The sequence below is a fragment of the Juglans microcarpa x Juglans regia genome, chromosome 6S (genome assembly GCF_004785595.1).
Source record: "Juglans microcarpa x Juglans regia isolate MS1-56 chromosome 6S, Jm3101_v1.0, whole genome shotgun sequence".
In the NCBI taxonomy this organism is placed as follows: Eukaryota; Viridiplantae; Streptophyta; class Magnoliopsida; order Fagales; family Juglandaceae; genus Juglans; species Juglans microcarpa x Juglans regia.
The window spans coordinates 8,684,023-8,706,012 of NC_054605.1; the positions used below are offsets into that span (position 1 = coordinate 8,684,023).

General features: G+C 37.7%; 1 long non-coding RNA gene and 1 pseudogene across 1 annotated transcript; one reads left to right on the plus strand and one right to left on the minus strand.

Moving 5' to 3' along the window:
* The window catches only part of LOC121236940, an 81,950-nt pseudogene extending 64,026 nt beyond the window's left edge, over positions 1-17,924 (minus strand).
* On the plus strand, positions 2,905-4,954 carry LOC121236944. Its single transcript, XR_005934848.1, has 2 exons — positions 2,905-3,071; positions 4,798-4,954. It is a non-coding gene; the product is annotated as an uncharacterized LOC121236944 (long non-coding RNA).
* Positions 17,925-21,990: the final 4,066 nt, after the last annotated feature.

Consider the following 21,990-nt stretch of genomic DNA (forward strand, 5'->3'; position numbering starts at 1 on the left):
GAACCAAATCAAAAAGAGACCCATCCGCAACTCAAGTGTTTGATAAATTGCTTCTTAGAGCTTCTTTTCTGTTGAAATCTCAAGTGTTTCTGACTTCCTTTTGCTGTACTTAGTTTCATACTTTGTATCTTTTATTTTCAAGGCTCTTTACATGTTAAGTAGTAGGAATGAACTTGATATTTCATCATTTCGGTTTGGACTCAAATGTGGATTTGTTCACAGCTTGTTTTTGTAATTAGATTACATAAATCCTTTCATATACTTTTTTAACATAACCATAAAAAGTTAAAAAAGAGTTCACATGGAACCTCCTCTCCTTTCTTTATACATAAACCATAAGATTTTACATAGTATTTTCAAGATTGTTTTTAATACTCTTTTGTCCCTAGGAAATACAATCCTGGATTTATTCTTGATTCAACTTGACACTTCTACACTTGGAAGAATACATTTGAATTAATGTCAACACTCTTATTTTGTTTAGGGATACAAAACTATCTTCCATGATAACACGGAGACCGGTGTCTCGCTGATACTACTTTGTAACACATCCCAAATACTTGCTGTAATTCTTCTAGTAACAGACTCCTTCGAGGGAGCAACCTCCCGAGAAGATGAAGATGAGAGAGAGAAAAGGAAAGTAGCTTTCTATTAAGGATTTTGCATGCCGTTACAAAGTGGGACACCCACTACACATACTGGTCAAACCTTTACTAACTAACGGGCCAAAGCCCAGTGCACTAAAACTAAAATTATAACAAAAGGTCAAACACACGGCCAATCCAACAAAAGAAGGCCAAAAGGCCCAATAGAAAGCAAATAAATGGGCCTTTAAATAACCAAGCAGCTGAGCCTAAAACTCTAGCCCTTTATTGCCCGAAAACAAATTCCACAGTGACTCCATTCCACTCCTGCAGAGGTACAGGATTGTGACATACATTTTGTGATATGCAACTCATCACATGGTAGCTTTACACACCTGCATAAACATACATACACATGCACACTTTTTTATTCCTATGTTTTTATACAATATCATCCATTATAGCTGTTGTTTTTCATCTCCGAACGCTAGATTTAGTGGCATAGATTCTTGGAGGTTGACTAATTATTAATGCTCAACATGATTCCCTAGTCAACCCAGCCGCCATCAACCACTAGGTTATGCCCATTGACAAATCCAGAATCATCGGATGCAAGGAAAAGCACGGCATCCGCCACATGCCCCACTTTTAGCACAACTCCTTTTAAGCTCGCATGCGGCTCAACTGCCTTCTCCAACTGCTCTGCGTCCATTCCGGTTTTACTGCATGCCAAAGGAGTCGCAACTACAGAGGGCGATCATAGTTCACTCTAATCCCATGCTCCCCTAGCTGCCTGCTCGTTGATCGAACAAGTCCAAGCACCGCGTGCTTTGACATAAAGTAATCAGTGCTATGGGTTGAACCCATAGTTGCTGTTGCACTAGCAGTGCACACAATGCTCCTCCTCACATGCCCTTCAACCATAGCACATGCTGCATGCTTTACACATACAACCATGGCACGTACATTGATCGCAAATCATCAAATCATCACTTTCTAAAATTTCTAAAATCATAAATCATCACTTTCTAAAATCATCAATGTTGATTTAATAACTTTGAGTAAAACATTTAAAAGTCTGACCTATTTTTTTTTTTAAACAAATTATAAAGTTTAATACTAGATAATATAATTATCCCAAAATATTTTAAAATAAAGCATAACTATTTTTAATAGACTAAATCATATCTAAAGTGTAAAAATAACATTACACTAATATTGTTTACTCTTAACATAAATCTTTACTTAATAACATGTTAAAATACTTAAGTGACTTTCTATAATCATAATTAGATAAGAGTTTATTGACACATATTAAAAATTTTAAAACACCTTAGCATAACTTGCAGTTCAAAGGGTAAAAAAGTAATTAATAATATTAGTGTAAAATCTAGCTTAGAAGCATTTAATTACACTTACGTAAAACCAAATTCTTTGAATAAAGCAGTAGCTACGTACACAATGGAGGTTCACCGTGAAGAGTGGAGCTGCGACAGAGTTGGGTGCGGTGGCAGCGGTGGTTACTACGGTGGTGCACTAGAAGAGAGAGAGTGGTGAGCGAGAAAGAGAGAATGGAGAGTGAGAGCTATGCGAGATTGGAACAAAGACGGAGAGAAAACACACAGAATACTCACTGAGAGGGCAGCGATGCGGCAATAACAAGGTGGTTGGGCAGCAGCAGGTCACTGAAAGGTTGGGGTGTCGGTGTCGCCGAGCTTCCCTTCATTGTGGCTGGTGGCACCGAAACAAGATAAAGTGCCCTGTTTTGAGATGCAAAAATAGAGGTCCTTCGGTGTGTTTGAGGGTGGTGTTTTCTGACGTGGGTTCACAGCTAACTATGGCGGTGAGGTCTGAGCAGAGGTTTACGTGGGGTGGATGAACCGGGCAGCAACTATGTGGAGGTACTGGGGTGGCGCGACAGTGCACGATGGGGGCTTCATTCATGCATAGGTTGTGTCGATTTGTATGGGGGGTAGCGTGAGTTCTGGAAAGTGCAAGGCTGGAAAAACAGAAGGGTACAGGAGGTTTGAAGCACTAGGCACTGTCTCACAGTGGTGCGTGGTGGCAATGGGAGTCGAGGGCAGCAACGAGATGGCTGAAGAGGGCAACAATGGCAGCGAATGTCACAAAGCAATTTCCCTATGCATGGGCTAATGTATGTGTATATATATGTGAGTGATGGAAACCCTAAGGGAAACACTGAGATGAAGAAACTAGGGCTGTGCATAATGGGCCGTGAGCCCGATCCTTCCGAAAGATCTGACTTTCCCAACCGGTGAAAGGCGGGTTCATTGGGTCAAACGTGAAAGGTGGGTTTTAGGAAAAATAATCCGTCGAATCTGTCGAAATCAAAAACACTTCCAAGACAAAAACACTCTTAACTCTTAACGAAAACACTCCCTTCTTCTCTCCACTGCAGAAACCCTAGTCACTGTCGCCGTTGTCCATCGCCGTTCGCCGTCGCTGGTTGTAGAGGTCATCGCAGAGGTGCGTTCTCTCTCTCTCTCTCTCTCGGTAAGATTTAAGTTTTCGAGCTTTGTTTGGTGCTCTGTGTGTTCTCTGCTTGGTCGTCGTTCTCTGGGTTACTGAGTCTATTGAAATGTTGAACTGGTTTGTAAATTTTTTGTTGCGTAGAGCAACGTAAATTGCACCGAAATGGAGGACCCATTTTATCCATTAGTTTCTATTTCACATGGGTTTGAGAGCTATAAATCCAGGGTGTTTCTTTCTTCTTTCTTTTTTTTTTCTTTGGATCTACATGTAGTTATGCGGTGATTGTCGTTGTCTTTGTTTATCCATAATTTCTTTTGCTTTTTGGTGTACTCATGTTGTTTCTACCTTAAGCTATGAAAATGGGTTGTGGTCCTAATAACTCCTTATCAGTGTCTCCATCACCTTTGTATTGCTTTATATTGTGTGTGTGTGTGTGTGTTTGTGTTCGTCTTGAAGTGAAATTTATAGAAATTGGATACAATATTTATCGTGGCTCTTTTCTTGAAGTGAAATTTCACCGTAATTTCTTCATCTAAATCTCAATGATTGCTTTGAGACATTGACTAAGCTATTTATATATATATATATATAATCACCAAGTTCTTTCTTACCTATATAAAGACAATGAGAAAGAAAAAGCAGATTATGTTCCAACTGCCAACAACAATTTTGACAAAAAGAACCTCAAACAGATGTCACACCCGAAATTCTGGGGTTTGTAGTTGGGGATTTTAGTTGTGTTTTTCAACAAAACTCAGCCGTTACTCAAGATGCTAATGCCCCCTTTCAGCCCAAAATCAAATATTTCATAGAAGTCATAGCGCTTCTCCTTTCTTAAGATTACACCTAGCTGGCCCCACATTTGGTGATTTAAATGAGTTTTATATTTTCATCAAGATTAAGGTTTAGATTTCAAATTACTTACTAATGGATTTCTACATCTTTCTTGAATGGTTTTTGCCATGAAAATCAATGCAAGACCCAATCTTTCACAGTAAATTATCAAGAAATCTGCCACCAATAGGATTAGACTCTGATTTATCCTTTAAGCAGCATGATTATTTCTTGTATATTTGATTTTATGCTGCATGAAAGTTTAACAATGATTTGAAGAAAGAAAGTATTCTTTCCTGTATAATACTGAAAAGAATCAATGGTGATGCATGAATGTTTTGAAAATGTTGTGGTTGTATAATGAGGTAATGGTTGTACTTTGTGATGGGCACTTTCTCTGGGTTGCAGAGTCTGTTGATATAATCATTACTATTCCAATTTGTGTTAAGTTTGTCTTCAATGGTTTGATATAGGTGTCAAAATGTTGAACTGGTTTGTGAATTTGTTGTTGGGTAGAGTAACGTAAATTGCACCGAAATTGAGAACCCCTTTTATCCATTAGTTTCTATTTCTCATGGGTTTGAGAGCTGTAAATGATGTTGTGTGTGTCTGTGTTCATCTTACTTGCACCACTTTCTCTAATTAAATTAAGTCTCTCCAACCTTTGAGAGGAGTGAGTACATCTCTGGCCTTCTAGCTCTTTCCAAATCCTCAATTGAAGTGATTGCTTTGTTTAAGAGCTATTGATCCATCAAAAACTGACATTGGCATTTGCATCTTGTCTTTTTCGGCCCAAACTATAATTGTTATTTAATCATATTAATGTAATGTAAAATATACGTGAGTGATAGTGGTTTCTCTTCCATGATGGCATATATAGAGGAAGAGATGGGAATCTACTGTAATTTGATCGTTGGATGCTCTTCAGTCCTTTATCAGTTGATGTTCATATTTTTGTAATTTAGATAGTTTTTGTATTAGATGGCTCTTGTACATTTTTTTATTAGTTCTAAGGAATGACTAATTTAGATATTTTTGTAATAGATAGTTTTTTTTTTTTTTTTTTTTTTTTTTTTTGCATATGCTTCTTTTTAATTCACATCATGCTGATAAATAGTCATATATGCTTTATTAATATTCTTAATATCTTTGGTTAAAGGAGTTTTATTTGTTAAAATAAGAGTATTAATAAGATAATATGAGTTAATTGAGTTTTGGCATGTGAAATAATATTTTACCACTAATTAATAGATGGGTTTATGTTTTTGGACTAGCTAACATTAAAGTAAGCTTATGTTTGAATCTTGGCCATTGCAGGTGTGAAGGCCATTAGAACTTGTAATCAAAGCCTACTTAGTTGCTATACCTGTAAAGAAATCAAATAGAGGCCACGTCCATGAGTAAAGCTAATGGATAGCATGTCCAAACCAAAGCCCACGTGCATGTGAAGCCCATGAGGAGAAACAACCTGAAAATGAATTAAATCCTTATCAAACCCGATAAACCAACGCAAATGTAAATTACTTTCGGAATTTGGGGACCACGAATAGAGGAGAAGATGCGGCAGTTAAGCACGATGGAAGAGAGGAAACTCGTGGCAAGGAGAGAGAAGAAGAGAGAAGATTCCAAGTATAAAAGGAAGGAGTTAGTTTTAGATTTTTTTTTTCCCTTTTTTCCTTGGGCTGGTATTTTTCTTTCCATGCTTTTGTTCAGAAGAATTGGGGATTTTTTTTCTTTAGGGTTTTATTTTCCATTTCCAATATTTAGTTAGTTTAGAGGAAGATGATCGGCTAAGTTCTTAAGGCTTGGGTTGTGGTAAAACTTTCTATTGTTCTCCATTGTTTGCTGGATTTTCTGTGGTTCGATGGCATACCTCACTTTGTCTGAAATTAAATTCTGAAGAGGGAAGTTTGATGAAATCTTTTTCTCTTGTTCTTGCTCTGTTGTTGACACAAGGCACATCAGAACCTTGAATTAATCAAGGATTCCATCAGCTGCGTGTTATAGTAATTTTGGTGGATGCTTAGTGAGGATATTTTGTTTTAGGCATTGGCATATTTACTTTGAGCTCATATTTCTCACATTCAGTTTTATTAACACCTTGATTGGGTTAGTAAAAGGAGAGTAATGCCCAGAAATGCTTGTTAATGGTGGAAACAAAGAAGTTCTAAAACTGCAACCCAAGTGTTTGTCAAATTGATTCTGTGAACCTGTCAAGTTTTAGCTATTGATTAGCAATTCTGTTGAGGCTTGATAAAAACTAAAATTACATTTTAACATCTTTTGAACCATTCCAGTTTTAGAAATCAAATTGTGCATGAGTTAATTCATACTTTAAAGCAAAGTCGTAGACCCGAGATCCTCCAAGCTCCACCATACAGTCCATTGGCAACAAATCCTTTACTTTGTACAAATTACTTTTTATCTTTCCAAATTGTTTTCATAACCATAAAAATCCAAAAAGAATTTTACATAGTATTTTTACATCACCATATTTTTAGAATAAGCTTTCACAAATACTTTGAAAATCATTTGTCCCTGTGGAATACGATCCTGGACTTATCCTTGATACAACTTGACGCTTCTACACTTGGAAGTACATTTGAGAACACGTCAAGTTTGTGGCACCGTTGCCGGGGACAATTGGTGTCATCAGAGTATTTTTCTGAACGCTGAGAGGGTGTCTATAGTACTGTGAACCTCTTCACAGCCTGGGTGATATCTACTTCCTCTCATTTAACTTATTGCTCTTATCTTTTATTTTTCTTTTATGTTATTTTATTTTTATTGCAATCTGCTTTGTTTTCTTTTATTTTGCTGAGTTTGTATGTCTGGTTGGGCTAGAGATAGCACATTTAAACTTGTTAGGACAGAATCATTAACCTCATCATTGGGTGCATCTGTTTTATTTGAATCATCATCTGACACTCACAGCAACATGGCTGAAAATGAACATCATGATAGGGAGGTGGTAAACCATAACAGAACCCTTAGAGAATACTTGCAGCCTGTTAGGACCAGCCCACCATCTTGCATTATTCAGCCTTTGAATGCAAATAATTTTAACTTTAAACCTGGGATGATTCCATTGCTACCTCATTTCCATGGCATGGACTCTGAAAATCCCTATTTGCATATCAAAGAGTTTGAAGAAGTTTGCTCAACTTTCATGGATAAAACATGCACTGAAGAAGTCATTAGGTTAAAACTCTTCCCATTTTCTCTAAAGGACAAGGCTAAAACCTGGCTAAACTCCTTAAGGCCAAGGTCTATTGGGACTTGGCAGGAAATGCAAATGGAATTTTTGAAAAAAAATTTCCCAATGCATAGGACCAATGCCTTGAAAAGACAAATTATGAATTTTGGTCAAAAGGATATAGAAACATTTTACCACTGCTGGGAATGTTTTAAAGACCTATTAAATGCATGTCGTCATCATGGATATGAGAATTGGAGGGTCATAAGTTTTTTCTATGAGGGGTTGCAACCAAAAATGCGTCAATTTGTCGAGACCATGTGTAATGGTGAGTTATTTAACAAAGAACCAGAAGAAGCATTTGAGTATTTTGATTATTTGTCTGAAAATGCATAGTCTTGGGACACTGCTGATAGTATTGATAGACATGAGACTTCAAGACATGTTGGTGGGGGTAGGAAATATACCTTAAGAGATGAGGACGATTTGCATGCTAGGTTAGCTTTAATTTCAAAGAAATTAGAGACTATTGAGTTGAAAAAAGTGAATGAGCTGCAAGTTGTACCAAGAGTGGCAGAAAAATGTGGCATTTGTGAAGATCAAGGGCATTCCACAAATGAGTATCCCACAATTCCTGCATTTAAAGAAGTTTTATTAGATCAAACTCACAATGTTAACATGGTTTCTAAACCTTTTTCAAGGCCATACTCGAACACTTACAATGCTGGATAGAGGAATCATCCAAACTTCAGTTGGAGAGGTGAGTACAGCAATGTTCCTGCTGCACCTACAGCAGGACCAGCAAATTTTGCAGCATATGGAGCTCATCATGGTCCATTTTATGTTCCCCATCCAAGTCAAAGTTCTCAGTTCAGTACACAACCAGCTCAAGCACCTAAAAAGGGACTTGAAGATACAGTCCAGCAGTTGAGTGTGACACTTCAACAATTCATGCAAGGTCAAGCAACACTCAACAACTAGAATTCATTAGCAATTAATGACATAAGGACTTCCCTCACAAGGCTGACTGCATCTTTAAGTACTCAAGAGAAGGGTAAATTTCCTGCACAATCACAACCAAATCCACAAGGGCAACCTCATCAAGTGCAAGCAATAAATGAGGATCCTAACTTAAAGTCAGTCAAAGCAGTGACTACTTTAAGAAGCAGTAAGGTGGTAGATATTCCAGCACATGAGCCATACAATTCTGGTAAGGTTGCTAACCCTTCTAAAAAAGATGGAAAGCATGTGTCTGATGAGCATAAGAAAATTGATTGTCCTATACCTGCTCCTTTTCCTCAGCGATTAGTTCCGTTGCATAAAGATAAGCATCATGCTGAAATTCTTGAGGTTTTTAGGCATGTTAGGATTAACATTCCTTTATTAGATGCTATTCAGCAAATTCCTGCCTATGCAAAATTTCTTAAGGATTTATGCACTGTGAAAAGAAGATTAAATGTGCACAAAAAAGCTTTCCTTACTAAGCAAGTTAGTGCTATCATTCAGAGTAATACACCACCTAAATATAAGGACCCTGGAGCACCTACAATTGCTTGTGTGATAGGAAATTCAAAAATTGGTCATGCTTTGTTGGATCTTGGTTCAAGTGTCAACTTATTGCCTTATACTGTGTATGAACAGCTTGGTTTAGGTGAACTGAAATCCACACCTATCATTTTGCAACTTGCTGATAGATCTATAAAAATGCCTAGGGGTGTAGTTGAGGATGTTTTGGTACAAGTTGATAAATTTTACTATCCTGTGGATTTTGTGGTGCTTGATATAAAATTATCAACTCCATCTACTTTCCAAGCTCCAGTAATTCTTGGTAGACCATTTCTTGCTACATCTAATGCATTAATCAATTGTAGAAGTAGAATTTTGAAATTGAGTTTTGGAAACATGACATTGGAGCAGAATATCTTTAATACTTGCAGGCAACCTCGAAATTTAGAAGAAGTTCAGGAAGTTAATTTGCTGGAAAACATCCTTGATGAGGATTTTCACTTGAATCTCCCTTCCACTGATTTACAATTGTCATTAGAAAGTATTCTAAGTGATTTAAATATATTTGATGACACTTCTAATGTCTCTTTTGCAGGAACTGGACATGGTGTGCTTTGGCAACCAAAGTTTGTAGAGTTGCCACCATTGATAGCACCTATAAAGCCATCTTCAGATGTGATTCCAGATCTGGACCTCAAACCTCTTCCAGCTAGACTTAAATACATTTTTCTGGGATTCGACAACACTTTCCCTGTGGTAATCTCTTCTACACTCACTCTTACTCAAGAAGAAAAATTGATAGAAGTGTTGAAAAAGCATAAGGGGGCAATTGGGTGGACAATAGCGGACATCAAAGGAATAAGTCCCCTTGTATGCACACACAAGATTTATTTAGAAGAGAATGAAAGACCATCTAGAGAAATGCAAAGAAGGTTAAACCCCACAATGAAAGAGGTAGTGAAAAATGAAGTATTGAAATTGCTTGATGTTGGAATTATTTATCCTATCTCTGATAGTAGGTGGGTGAGTCCTACTCAAGTTGTTCCAAAGAAATCTAGAATAACTGTGGTAAAAAATGATAAGGATGAATTAATTCCTACAAAAGTGGCAACTAGATGCGGATGTGTATAGACTATAGGAAACTAAATGCTGCTACTAGAAAGGATCATTTTCCTCTTCCATTTCTTGATCAAATTTTAGAAAAGGTTGCAGGTCATGCTTATTACTGTTTTCTAAATGGTTTCTCTAGTTATTATCAAATAGAGATTGCACCAGAGGATCAGGAGAAAACCACTTTTACATGCCCTTTTGGTACATTTGCATTTAGGAGAATGCCCTTTGGTCTATGTAATGCCCCAGCCACATTTCAACGATGCATGCTTAGCATTTTTAGTGATTTGGTTGAAAACATACTTGAAGTTTTTATGGATGATTTTTCTATTTTTGGGTGTTCATTTGATGATTGTCTAACTAACTTGCAAGTTGTTTTAGCCAGTGTGAAGAGAAACAGTTGCTTCTAAATTGGGAAAAGTGCCACTTCATGGTGACACAAGGAAATGTGTTGGGTCACATTGTTATTCCCCAAGCATTGAGGTTGACAAAGCAAAAATAGAGCTAATTTCTAAACTTCCTGCTCCAAAGACACTGAAAGATGTTCGATCATTTTTAGGACATGCTGGTTTCTATAGGAGATTTATTAAAAATTTTAGCTCTATCTCTAAGCCTTTATGTCACTTATTAATGCATGATGTTGGTTTTGACTGGACTAATGCCTGCCAAGATGCTTTTGATCAATTGAAAACTTTGCTTACCACTGCCCCTATCATGCGACCTCCTGATTGGTCACTCCCTTTTGAGATAATGTGTGATGCCAGTGATTATGCTATGGGTACTATTCCAGGATAAAGAAAAGATAAATTACCTTTTGTCATTTACTATGCAAGTAAGCCTTTGACTGATGCTCAGAAAAATTATTCCACCACTGAAAAAGAGTTGCTTGCTGTAGTATTTGCATTAGAGAAATTTAGAGCATATATCATTGGATCACCTGTTATTCTTTTCATTGACCATGCGGCATTGAAGTATTTGTTATTGAAAAAGGATGCAAAACCAAGGCTTATTCGATGGATTCTTCTCTTACAGGAATTTGATATCTCCATTAGAGACAAAAAAGGAGTTGAAAATGTACTTGCCGACCACTTATCTCGACTCACTATTGAGATGGCTCCCGATGCTCATTCATTTCCCAATTTTGATTCATTTCCTGACAAGCAGCTTTTATCTATTGATACTTTGCCTTGGTATACTGACATTGTAAATTTCTTGGTCACAGGACAAACACCATCTCATTGGAGCATTCAGGACATTTGAAAGTTCAAATCTGAGGTTAAATCATTTTTTTATGATGACCCTTACCTGTTTAAATGTTGTTCTGATCAAATTTTTCGAAGATGTGTTCACAATACAGAAATCTCCTCCATTCTTTCCTTTTGTCACACTGAAGCATGTGGAGGTCATTTTTCTGCTCATAAAACTGTCGCAAAGATTTTACAAAGTGGTTTTTATTGACCTCATATGTTTAAGGACGCTCTTAATTTTTGTAAGGCATGTACGCCTTGCCAAAAGTTAGGAGGCATCACAAAAAAGAATATGATGCCTTTACAACCAATTCTTGTGGTTGAGCTTTTCAATTGTTGGTGTATCGATTTCATGGGGCCATTTCCTGTTCTTTTGGTTATTTGTATATCTTGGTTGCTGTGGATTATGTTTCTAAATGGATTGAGGCAATACCTTGTAAAACAAATGACCATAAGATTGTGCTGAAATTTTTAAAGCAAAATATTTTTGCTTAGTTTGGTATTCCCAAAGTCATCATTAGCGATGGTGGCACTCACTTTTCCAATAGGCCTTTTTCTGCTTTGATGACTAAATATGGGATTCACCAAAAAGTTTCTACCTCATACCACCCTCAAACCAATGGTCAAGCAGAGTTGGCTAATAGGGAGATTAAACGAATTTTAGAAAAAACTGTCAACCCCAATAGGAAAGATTGGTCTTTATGTTTGGTTGATGCCTTGTGGGCTTATCGTACAGCTTTTAAAACATCCCTTGGCATGTCTCCTTATAGGCTTGTATATGGAAAATTTTGTCACTTGCCTGTTGAAATCGAGCACAAAGCCTATTGGGCAATCAAACAACTCAATTTTAATTCTGACCAAGCTGGTGATTTGAGAAAATTGCAGCTAGAGGAACTAGAGGAGCTTAGAAGGGATGCTTATGACAACTCTAAGTTGTCTAAAGAACGCATGAAGGCTTGGCATGATAAGAATATTTACAGGAAGACTTTTGAGCCTAATCAGTTTGTTCTTTTATATAACTCTAAGCTTCATTTGTTTCCAGGAAAACTACGATCAAGATGGAGTGATCCATATGTGGTGAAAGCTGTTTTTTCTCATGGAGCCATTGAAATAGTCAATCCTCAAAATGGAAATACCTTTAAAGTAAACGGCCAACGGCTTAAACCTTTCATTGCTCAATTTTCACCTAAGGACTCCACTCTTCCCTTGCAAGATCTGCCCACTTGGTCTACTGCATAGCTAACTTGTTTCAGTTCTGATTTCTTTTCTTTTTTTTTTTTTTTTCTTTTTTTCTTTTGACCCTTTCTTGCAGATTTTTCTATCTCTCTTCTCCTTTATCTGGTACTCTCACTCCCTCTTATCTTTTCTTGTTCTTATTGCATCTACATTGAGGATAATGTGCATACTCAGTTGGAGGGTGATGGGTACTGCGTGTGTGTGCTGGATATATTGTGTTGTTCAGTTTTCCTTCACTTTTCTTTTAATAGTTGGTTATTCTTACTGTTGGTTTGCTTCTTAACTTCTCTCTTTGTGTAAATTCTTCATTTCTCTTGCAGCATTGAGGACAATGCTACAATTTAGTTGGGGGAGAGAAATTATTATTATTATTATTATTATTATTATTATTATTATTATTATTACTTTTTGCATGCCTTGCTCATATGCTGGTTTAAAATTTCATGTTTCTAATTTTCACATGCTGAAAAATGATTTGTTGAAGTCATGGAACATGTTTAATGTAACGAAATCAGAGTTTAGATAAAAATGGGGACTTATCCATTTTATTTAGTTGTTAAACCAAGGGAAAGAATCTTAAAAGTTTTGCTAAAACACACACAACACATGTCTGGAATGCCTAGAAAGACTACATTGGGTCATTGATGTTGATTTACACTTCGCTTGTCTGGGACTCTAATGAACCATATTCTAATGGCTTAGGAAGAAATCTGAAGTGAATTAAATGAGAAAATGGGCAAGCCAGGGATCTTTAAAAAAAAATCATATATGATGTACATTTGTGTATTGGAAAAGGCTGCCTATTACCGGGGTCCTTACTAAGTAAGAAAGTAGGCACCTTTTAAAGTGTAATAGCATGAAAGCCACCATTACAATAGTTTTGAATTAGAGTAAAACCATGTGGTTATCTCAGAGTAGCTGTTGTGTTTGAAACTTCTAATGCCTTTTGGTTGTCAATCTTGGAATTCTAACCCATTTCCTATGCACTTAAAATAAAGCAAACTTTCTTACATTTAATTCCCTTGGTTGATTTACTAAATAGTGTATAAATCTCTCAGTTGATACTAAATTTCAGATTAAGCTATTTCCAATGTTCTTAAACTCAGCAAGTTTACTTCATGGCATGTGATTTTCAGATTTTCTAGAATTATAGTTGGTAATCTCCCATTTTTATGATTTCGTTCACTTTATTTGCTAAGAGACTAGCAAAAAGTCAGTTAGGGGGTGTGATAAATAGTCATATATGCTTTATTAATACTCTTAATATCTTGGGTTAAATGAGTTTTATTTGTTAAAATAAGAGTATTAATAAGATAATATGAGTTAATTGGGTTTTGGCATGTGAAATAATATTTTACCACTAATTAATAGATGGGTTTATGTTTTTGGACTAGCTAACATTAAAGTAAGCTTATGTTTGAATCTTGGCCATTGCAGGTGTGAAGGTCATTGGAACTTGTAATCAAAGCCTACTTAGTTGCTATACCTAAAAAGAAATCAAATAGAGGCCATGTCCATGAGTAAAGCTAATGGATAGCATGTCCAAACCAAAGCCCACGTGCATGTGAAGCCCATGAGGAGAAACAACCTGAAAATAAATTAAATCCTTGTCAAACCCGATAAACCAACGCAAATGCAATTACTTTGGGAATTTGGGGACCACGAACAGAAGAGAAGATGCAGTAGTTAAGCACGACGGAAGAGAGGAAATTCGTGGCAAGGAGAGAGAAGAAGAGAGAAGATTCCAAGTATAAAAGGAAGGAGTTAGTTTCAGATTTTTTTTTTCCCTTTTTTCCTTGGGCTGGTATTTTTCTTTCCATGCTTTTGTTCAGACGAATTGGGGATTTTTTTTCTTTAGAGTTTTATTTTCCATTTCCAATATTTAGCTAGTTTAGAGGAAGATGATCGGCTAAGTTCTTAAGGCTTGGGTTGTGGTAAAACTTTCTATTGTTCTCCATTGTTTGCTAGATTTTCTGTGGTTCGATGGCATACCTCACTTTGTCTGAAATTGAATTCTGAAGAGGCAAGTTTGATGAAATCTTTTGCTCTTGTTCTTGCTCTGTTGTTGACACAAGGCACATCAGAACCTTGAATTAATCAAGGATTCCATCAGCTGCGTGTTATAGTAATTTTGGTGGATGCTTAGTGAGGATATTTTGTTTTAGGCATTGGCATATTTACTTTGAGCTCATATTTCTCACATTCAGTTTTATTAACACCTTGATTGGGTTAGTAAGAGGAGAGTAATGCCCAGAAAAGCTTGTTAATGGTGGAAACAAAGAAGTTCTAAAACTGCAACCCAGTGTTTGTCAATTTGATTCTATGAACCTGTCAATTTTTAGCTATTGATTAGCAATTCTGTTGAGGCTTGATAAAAACTAAAATTACATTTTAACACCTTTTGAACCATTCCAGTTTTAGAAATCAAATTGTGCATGAGTTAATTCATACTTTAAAGCAAAGTCGTAGACCCGAGATCCTCCAAGCTCCACCATACAATCCATTGGCAACAAATCCTTTACTTTGTACAAATTACTTTTTATCTTTCCAAATTGTTTTCATAACCATAAAAATTTAAAAAGAATTTTACATAGCATTTTTACATAACCATATTTTTAGAATAAGCTTTCACAAATACTTTGAAAATCATTTGTCCCTATGGAATACGATCCTGGACTTATCCTTGATGCAACTTGACGCTTCTACACTTAGAAGTACATTTGAGAACACCTCACATGCCTTTGCACCTTTACTTCTTTCTTGGAAGAATTAATATTCTAGTTCTTCTGGTTTATTTGTTTTTGTTCATCTGGTTTATTTGTTTATGTTCATCTTTATATTTTTGAGATCTTACTGACCGGTTTTGCATGCAATAATCCTGCCAAAGAGCTAGGCTGTTTCATGGCTTGATGTTTGCCATGTGCCTTTATTGAAATTTCTGAACGTTTCACTTATTTCCATAATTGAAATACCAACGTTCATATAGTTTAGAAAATAAAAAATAAAAAATAAAAAACCCCGACCTGACCCGGTACAGTACGGACTGGTCAGACCAGTTTGGGGTGCAAACAGTGATGGGTCGGGTCGGATCGGGTCCAGACCTGGTTGGAGTTGATCGGGTTGCAACCCTAGAAGAAACGTGCATGCCAAGGACGTGAGAAAAACTCTAGGGGAGAAAATAGACAGAAAAGAAAACGTGCATGAACTATGATGTTAACGTGTGAATAGATAGGTGATTAAAACATAACAAAAACAAAACCCTGAAGCTGAGGAGAATAGAGGCATACGTGCATGGGAGTGCAATCGTGCGAGGTGGCGAAAATATTATAAACTCAGTTGGTTTTAATGGTTTAAAAGACATGAGTGTGGGCTTGGGTCTTGATCTTTTTCTTGAGTCATCGATCACGACTCAATTTCTAAAAATAATTCAACTAGTCGAAAAATTTTCTCGACTCATAGAAAGATTTTTAACCTAATTATAAACACCAAAGAAAAATCATAAACCTCCAAAACAAAGATTTTAAGCCCGTAGTCTATTTCAAAAAAAACTCAAACACTCAATTGGGTTTTTCATATGCATAAGTTCAAAAATATATAAAAATTGGGTTTGACTGGGTCCGGGTGTTACATTCTCCCCTCTTAAAAAAAATTTTGTTCTCAAAATTTGCTAGTACCAAAAGCAAAGCCTAAATATTTATCCGTTACAACCGTTCTATGCCTACCCCAAACATCAATCATATTGTGAAACCTAATTAATATTCTAAAATTATCGAACCTAATATTCCAAATTCTAACCCTCCAATATTGTGTTGGAATAACTGTTTTTGAAAAGAACTATGTACTTATAAGCTGCGAAGTTTTGGCCTTGACAAAATTTGCATGAAAGTCATAAAATGATCGAAGACTAATAAAGGTCTTTGGAGTGAAAAGCACAACTGCTCCAACGAGTTAACGTAATGATAACGAGGAGAAATGAGATATTTGCTATTCAATAATATTTTTATTCAGTTTTTTTTTTTCTTTTTCAAAATTATCTGTCTGTTTTCTCAATTGATGATGACGTGATTTGAATTCCTTGTTGGCGTGCAACGACTATTGACCTCTGTTTATAACTTTGTGGCCGCCTCTGTCTTCCTCTCTATGGGCCTTCGTGGTTTGCAGGCTCTGCCCAATCGCTAGATACAGTGGTAGTCATAGTTGTTTACTAGCTCCAACCACCTCTTTCACTTCATATTTCAGCTTATGCGTAAACAAGTATTTGAGACTTTTACTTTTCTCGAGGGTTGCTATCTTGGAGGAACATCCCCTACCTTCGTTGCATTTTAGAAAAATATAGATAAATATAAACAAGACAAACCAACAAATTTAAAACCAAAATATCTTCAAAATTTACCTTTTTAGTAAAAAAGTAAAATCCATGCCTAAAATTTAAAAAGAAGCTTTTTATAGTAGAAAAGCAAGTACAAACCCACACATGCATGCATGCTTGCTTACTTGCATATATACATACACAGACACACACACACATATATATGTATGTATATATGTATGTGTGTAGATATGTACACACACTTCTCAGTTCTCCTGTCATATTTTTCTTACATCATTTTCATTAAAACTGTTTTCACTTTTTATCTCCTGGCGATAGTTTTAAGGGGCTTGGAGTCTTGAAGGTTCACTCCTTATTAATTGTAAAGTTCAAAACCTAGCAGATGAAAGGGATGAAATCCTAGCAGAGAGAAGCAGTCGAAGGGTCTGGAACCTTTCGGCATAAAACCTCTGTTTTATTGAGGGATCAATTCCATGTATGTGTGTATACAAAAATGAAGTGAAGTACTATTTATAGTATGTACAAATAAACTAATATAGACATGTGACAAGCACGTGAACATAAAATAATTCATGATTAATGCTTATCGTGATTGGCCTAGTCAAGCCAGCCCCCATCAACCACCAGGTCATGTCCATTGACAAAACCAGAGTCATCAGATGCAAAGAAAGAGGACAGCATCGGCGACGTGCTCCACTTTCAACGTAATTCCCTTTACGCTTGCACGCGGCTCAAATGCTTTCTCCAATTGCCCTGCATCCATTTCATATGCACTGCATGCCATTGGAGCCGCGACTGCAGAGGGTGATATACTGTTCACCCTGATCCCATACTTCCCTAGTTGCTTGCTTGCTGATCTAACAAGCCCAAGCACCGCATGCTTTGACATATAGTAATCGGTTCTATTGACTGCACCCCTGCTTGCTGCTACACTTGCGGTGCACACGATGGTCCCCCCTCACACCCCCTTCAACCATAGCACGTGCTGAATGCTTTAAACATGCGGCCATGCCACGCACATTGGTCGCAAATATGAGGTCGAGGGCCAACAAGTCGAGGTCAAGTACGGTCTGATCTGACCTTCTACTATAAGTCCCTGCATTGCTAAATAAGATGTCAAGCTGCCCATATTTCTTGACTGTCCATTCTACCATGTCTTTGACCTGCTCTTCATTAGCGACATCACAACGTATGAATGTGGAATAGCTCAAGCCAATGGATTTAGCGACCTGCTGGCCTAGTTCTTCTTGGATATCAGCAATCACCACCATACGTGCACCATGCTTGGCAAAATGATACGCAGTCGCCTCCCCGATGCCACTAGCACCGCCAGTGACTATGGCCACTTTACCTTCTAGCTTCTTATTGCACAATGTGGGTTCCGCCATTGCTATATAAAAAAGTTAGATGATTGATGTGGCAGTACCTATCTCTTGCTAAAAAATGATAAACAATATACGGCAAGCCTTCAGACTAAGTTGGAAAACCAAAAATCTAATTTTACTTGACAAAAGAAAGGAAATAGTATTATTGCACACGAAATTTGTTGACAAATTCGTTTACAAGTTCGATTACAAATTTGTTGACAAATTCGTTGAAGAGTTATGGTTATAAAATTATCGATTTACGATTTGTTAATTATGTAACTAAGAATGATTACGGCAGAATTAGGGGTTTAGATTTCAAATGCGTGGCTCGATTGAATGTCCAATTTAAAATATTGCTGGTGAGAAGTGAAACAAAGAGAGCTCTAGAGCATATTTGCTAAGAATTATCTTTTTTTAATGTATCCGGCAGGTCTATAAGTATAAACGTAACTAATAAACTTGCTAATGGCCTTGTTAGGGCATATTTGTGTAATATGTTTCATCTCAATGTCTGAAGAAGTAGTTTTTCAGTCAAAGACCATCTCACTCTCAAACATACATGTAAAAGTTATCTTACTCCAATTTTCCAAAACATCAAAAAATTATTTTCTATATAATGTGTTAAATAAAAATTCAAAAAAAAATTAAGCAGCAGCCACCCCACAGTGGCTGCCACCACGAGGTGGCCGCCAATCTGGCCACCATTGGTGCCAGACTAGGGTCTGGCCGCCACCACTTTTGCCTAGATGGGAACGCTAGTGGTGTCAGCCATCAATGTTGTGATGTCTTTTCTTTTTTCTTTTTTTCTTTTTTCTTTTTATTAAATTTTTACAAATAATTTATTGTATCAAACATTAAATATTTTTTTACTATTCATCAAAATGATTTCCGAACTATGCACAAATATTTCTCTACTGTTCTTATCTTATGTAATATTTAAATTACATACATGCCCAATGTGCTAATCCAGCAGTAGTTGTTCAAAAACAGAAATATTTGTGTTTTTTCAATTTTATTCTTGACCAAGTGGCACCGTCCCCTCTTTGGTTTGAAGCCGAAGTTATGGCAAATAAATGCTATAGTACAATAAGGTGCTGAAGAGGCTTAATACGACTCCAAGGCCTATTGGGCCACTTCACGCAACTCAAGCTAATAATCCATTCCCCTTAAAGCCCAATCCATCCCAACCATTGAAGGGAATCCTGATTGAAAATATCCCGAACAAAAAGAGCTATATCCAATTGTTTGGATTTGATAATACTCTTCATCCCGAGACTTGAATTTCAAATAGCAGATAAGCTCGCTATCGCATGGTAACAGAAATCCCATAGAGTCTATATATACAAATCCCCCAAGTATGTGAAGATTATTTGATTCATTTGTCTAGAAAAGAAGATTCTTATTTTGATCACTGACTTAAGCATCAGAGGGGTTCCCTAGAACCCCCAAGCCACACAACTCTTTGGTTGCAGATGTTTGTGAAGCTGTGAAACACGTCCATAACAGTTGGCGCTATTTGTGGGATATCTCTATTTTTCCTACAACCAGCATGTTTTTCACATACCCACCACCACTCGATCTCAGGCAAGTAGAGACTAGGAAGTAACATCGCGGAACATGGAGATAAGGCTTGTAGAAATTGAGGGAATAGTAAAAGAAAATCACTACTGAAGTAGACTCGCTGGAGGGAAGGAGAACAAGACCCTCAAGATGAAAAATGGGCCGTCAGGAGAGGACACAACGCCCAGCCAGGCCGACAAGGTTGAGATGGAAGCACATAGTGCGGGAGCTGGCCGACCTCCTCAAGAAAATGAGGAAACGAGAAAGCTACACCATGACCTGTGCAGTTTGATGGACAAATACGAAGAGATGGCCAAGAAAATAGAAACGACTTCTTCAGTGGATCAATTACTGACCAGCATTAATCTGTTGTACAATGCAGAAATCATGGCAGTACTCCTGTCACCAAAATTCAAAGTCCTAGCAATGGACATGTACGATGGATCTAAAGACTTAGTGGAGCACTTGGAGACCTTCAATGCCCACATGACACTCCACAGATTCCCCAGAGAAATCACATGTAGGGCATTCCCTTTAACTTTGAAGGGAATGGTCCGAAGGTGGTTTAGAGCGTTGTAGTCAGGATTCATTGAAAGCTTCGAAGAATTGGGTAGGCAGCTTTTAACCTAGTTTATGGCTAGTCAGAGGCAGAGAAGGCCAGCAGTGTACCTACTAACTGTCAAACAACGGGAGGAAGAGACCCTTAAGTCATATCTGGCACGGTTCAATAAGGAGAAAATGACAGGAGACGATCAAGATGAAAAAATTATGTTGGCTGCTCTGCTCGGGGGAATTTGGCCGAGAAGTCCATTTATGGCTGAGTTAGCAAGGAAGATCCCTTCCACCTTGCGAGAACTTATGGATAGGGAAAATTATTTCGTCAACGCTAAACATGCCTTAATCACTTTGACTACCAGAACGAAGAAGAGGGAAGAACAAGTGCCCAAAGGGAGTTTAAAAGGGAGCAAGATGGAGGGTCGAGATCAAAGAGGAACCCACATGAAGGAAGACGAGACGCTCTCACGAGCAATCAGATGCATTATCTAGTGCGCATATGCAAGATAAAATAAAAGAAGCCAGGCATGGCGAAGAACAAAGGAGAGGGCGACAGACCCAGAAGTATTGCACCTACCACAATACGAGCAGCCACAGAGCTGAACACTGTTACACATTGAAACAAAAGATAGAGGAGATGAAAGGAAACGGCGAGCTAGAATGCATTGTCGCCCAAAACGCTACTCCCCCTAGCGTCTGGGCCACAGAATGCAAGAGCATAAGCGCCAACGAAGCAAAAGCCCAATAAGAAGAGGCTCACCAAAAAGAGGAAGGAGATCATAAGAACCGCAAGAGTGGTACCGTAGGCAAGACGGAAATCAAAGGAACCCACCCGTGGGTGAGATACGTTCGATCGTCGGAGGATATGTCGAGGCTAGCCCCACTTCCTTCGGGAGGAAAGCTAATGCTAGGTGGGCCAAATACGAGGAAGTATACAGCATAGGGAGACCTACCATGCGGCCCCGAGTGCAAGTTTTACCCACTATCTCTTTTGACAATGATGATTGTCAATGAGTAGTCTACCCACATGATGATGCATTAGTAGTAACAATGCTGGTACCAAATTACACCACACGGAGAATATTGATTGACAACGAGAGTTCTGCGGACGTCCTATTTTGGGATGCATTCACAAGAATGAGAATTAGTGTAAACCAGCTGCGTCAAGCGCAAACTACTTTGAAAGGGTTTATTGGGGAAGAAGTACAACCCATGGGGTCTATCACGTTACCAATGTTAGTAGGGATAGATCCCCACCTTGCTACTACGATGAAAGAATTCCTGGTGGTAAGAACCCGATTAGCGTATAACACTATCATTGGCCGACCTACGTCGAATGTTTAAGGGTGAGCACCTCCATATACCACCTAAAAATGAAATTTTCCACAAGAATGGGAATTGGTGAGGTACGTGGTGAATAGAGGCTTGCCCGAGAATGCTATGTCCAGGAACTCAAGCAAGGGGACGAGAAATGGAAATGGTCGAGAGACGAGTGATATTGTCATGACTCTCCCACCACCACCTAAAATTTTCATAATAGAAGCCGAAACAAGAGATGAAGACGCCTTAAGACAAGGGGAGGCAAACGAACCTTTGCAGCTTATCAATATTGATTCATCTCAACTGGAGAGTTGCATAAAGATCGGGACCAGAATGACGGGTGATGAAAGGCAGCTACTGCAACAACTCATCCTCGAACACAAGGATGTCTTTGCATGGAGTCATAAAGACATGCCGAGAATCAATATGGAGGTGACAGAGCACAAACTAAATGTCAATTCAAGCGCTTGAGCTGTCAGACAGAAGAAAAAGAGCTTTAGTTCTGAAAAGTACAAGGCTATTGCAGAAGAAGTAGATCGGTTACTAGCAATTAGAGAAACTCAATACCCCAAGTGGTTGTCAAATGTAGTGTTGGTGAAAACATCCAACGGGAAATGGCTTATGTGCATGGACTTCACAGATTTTAACAAGA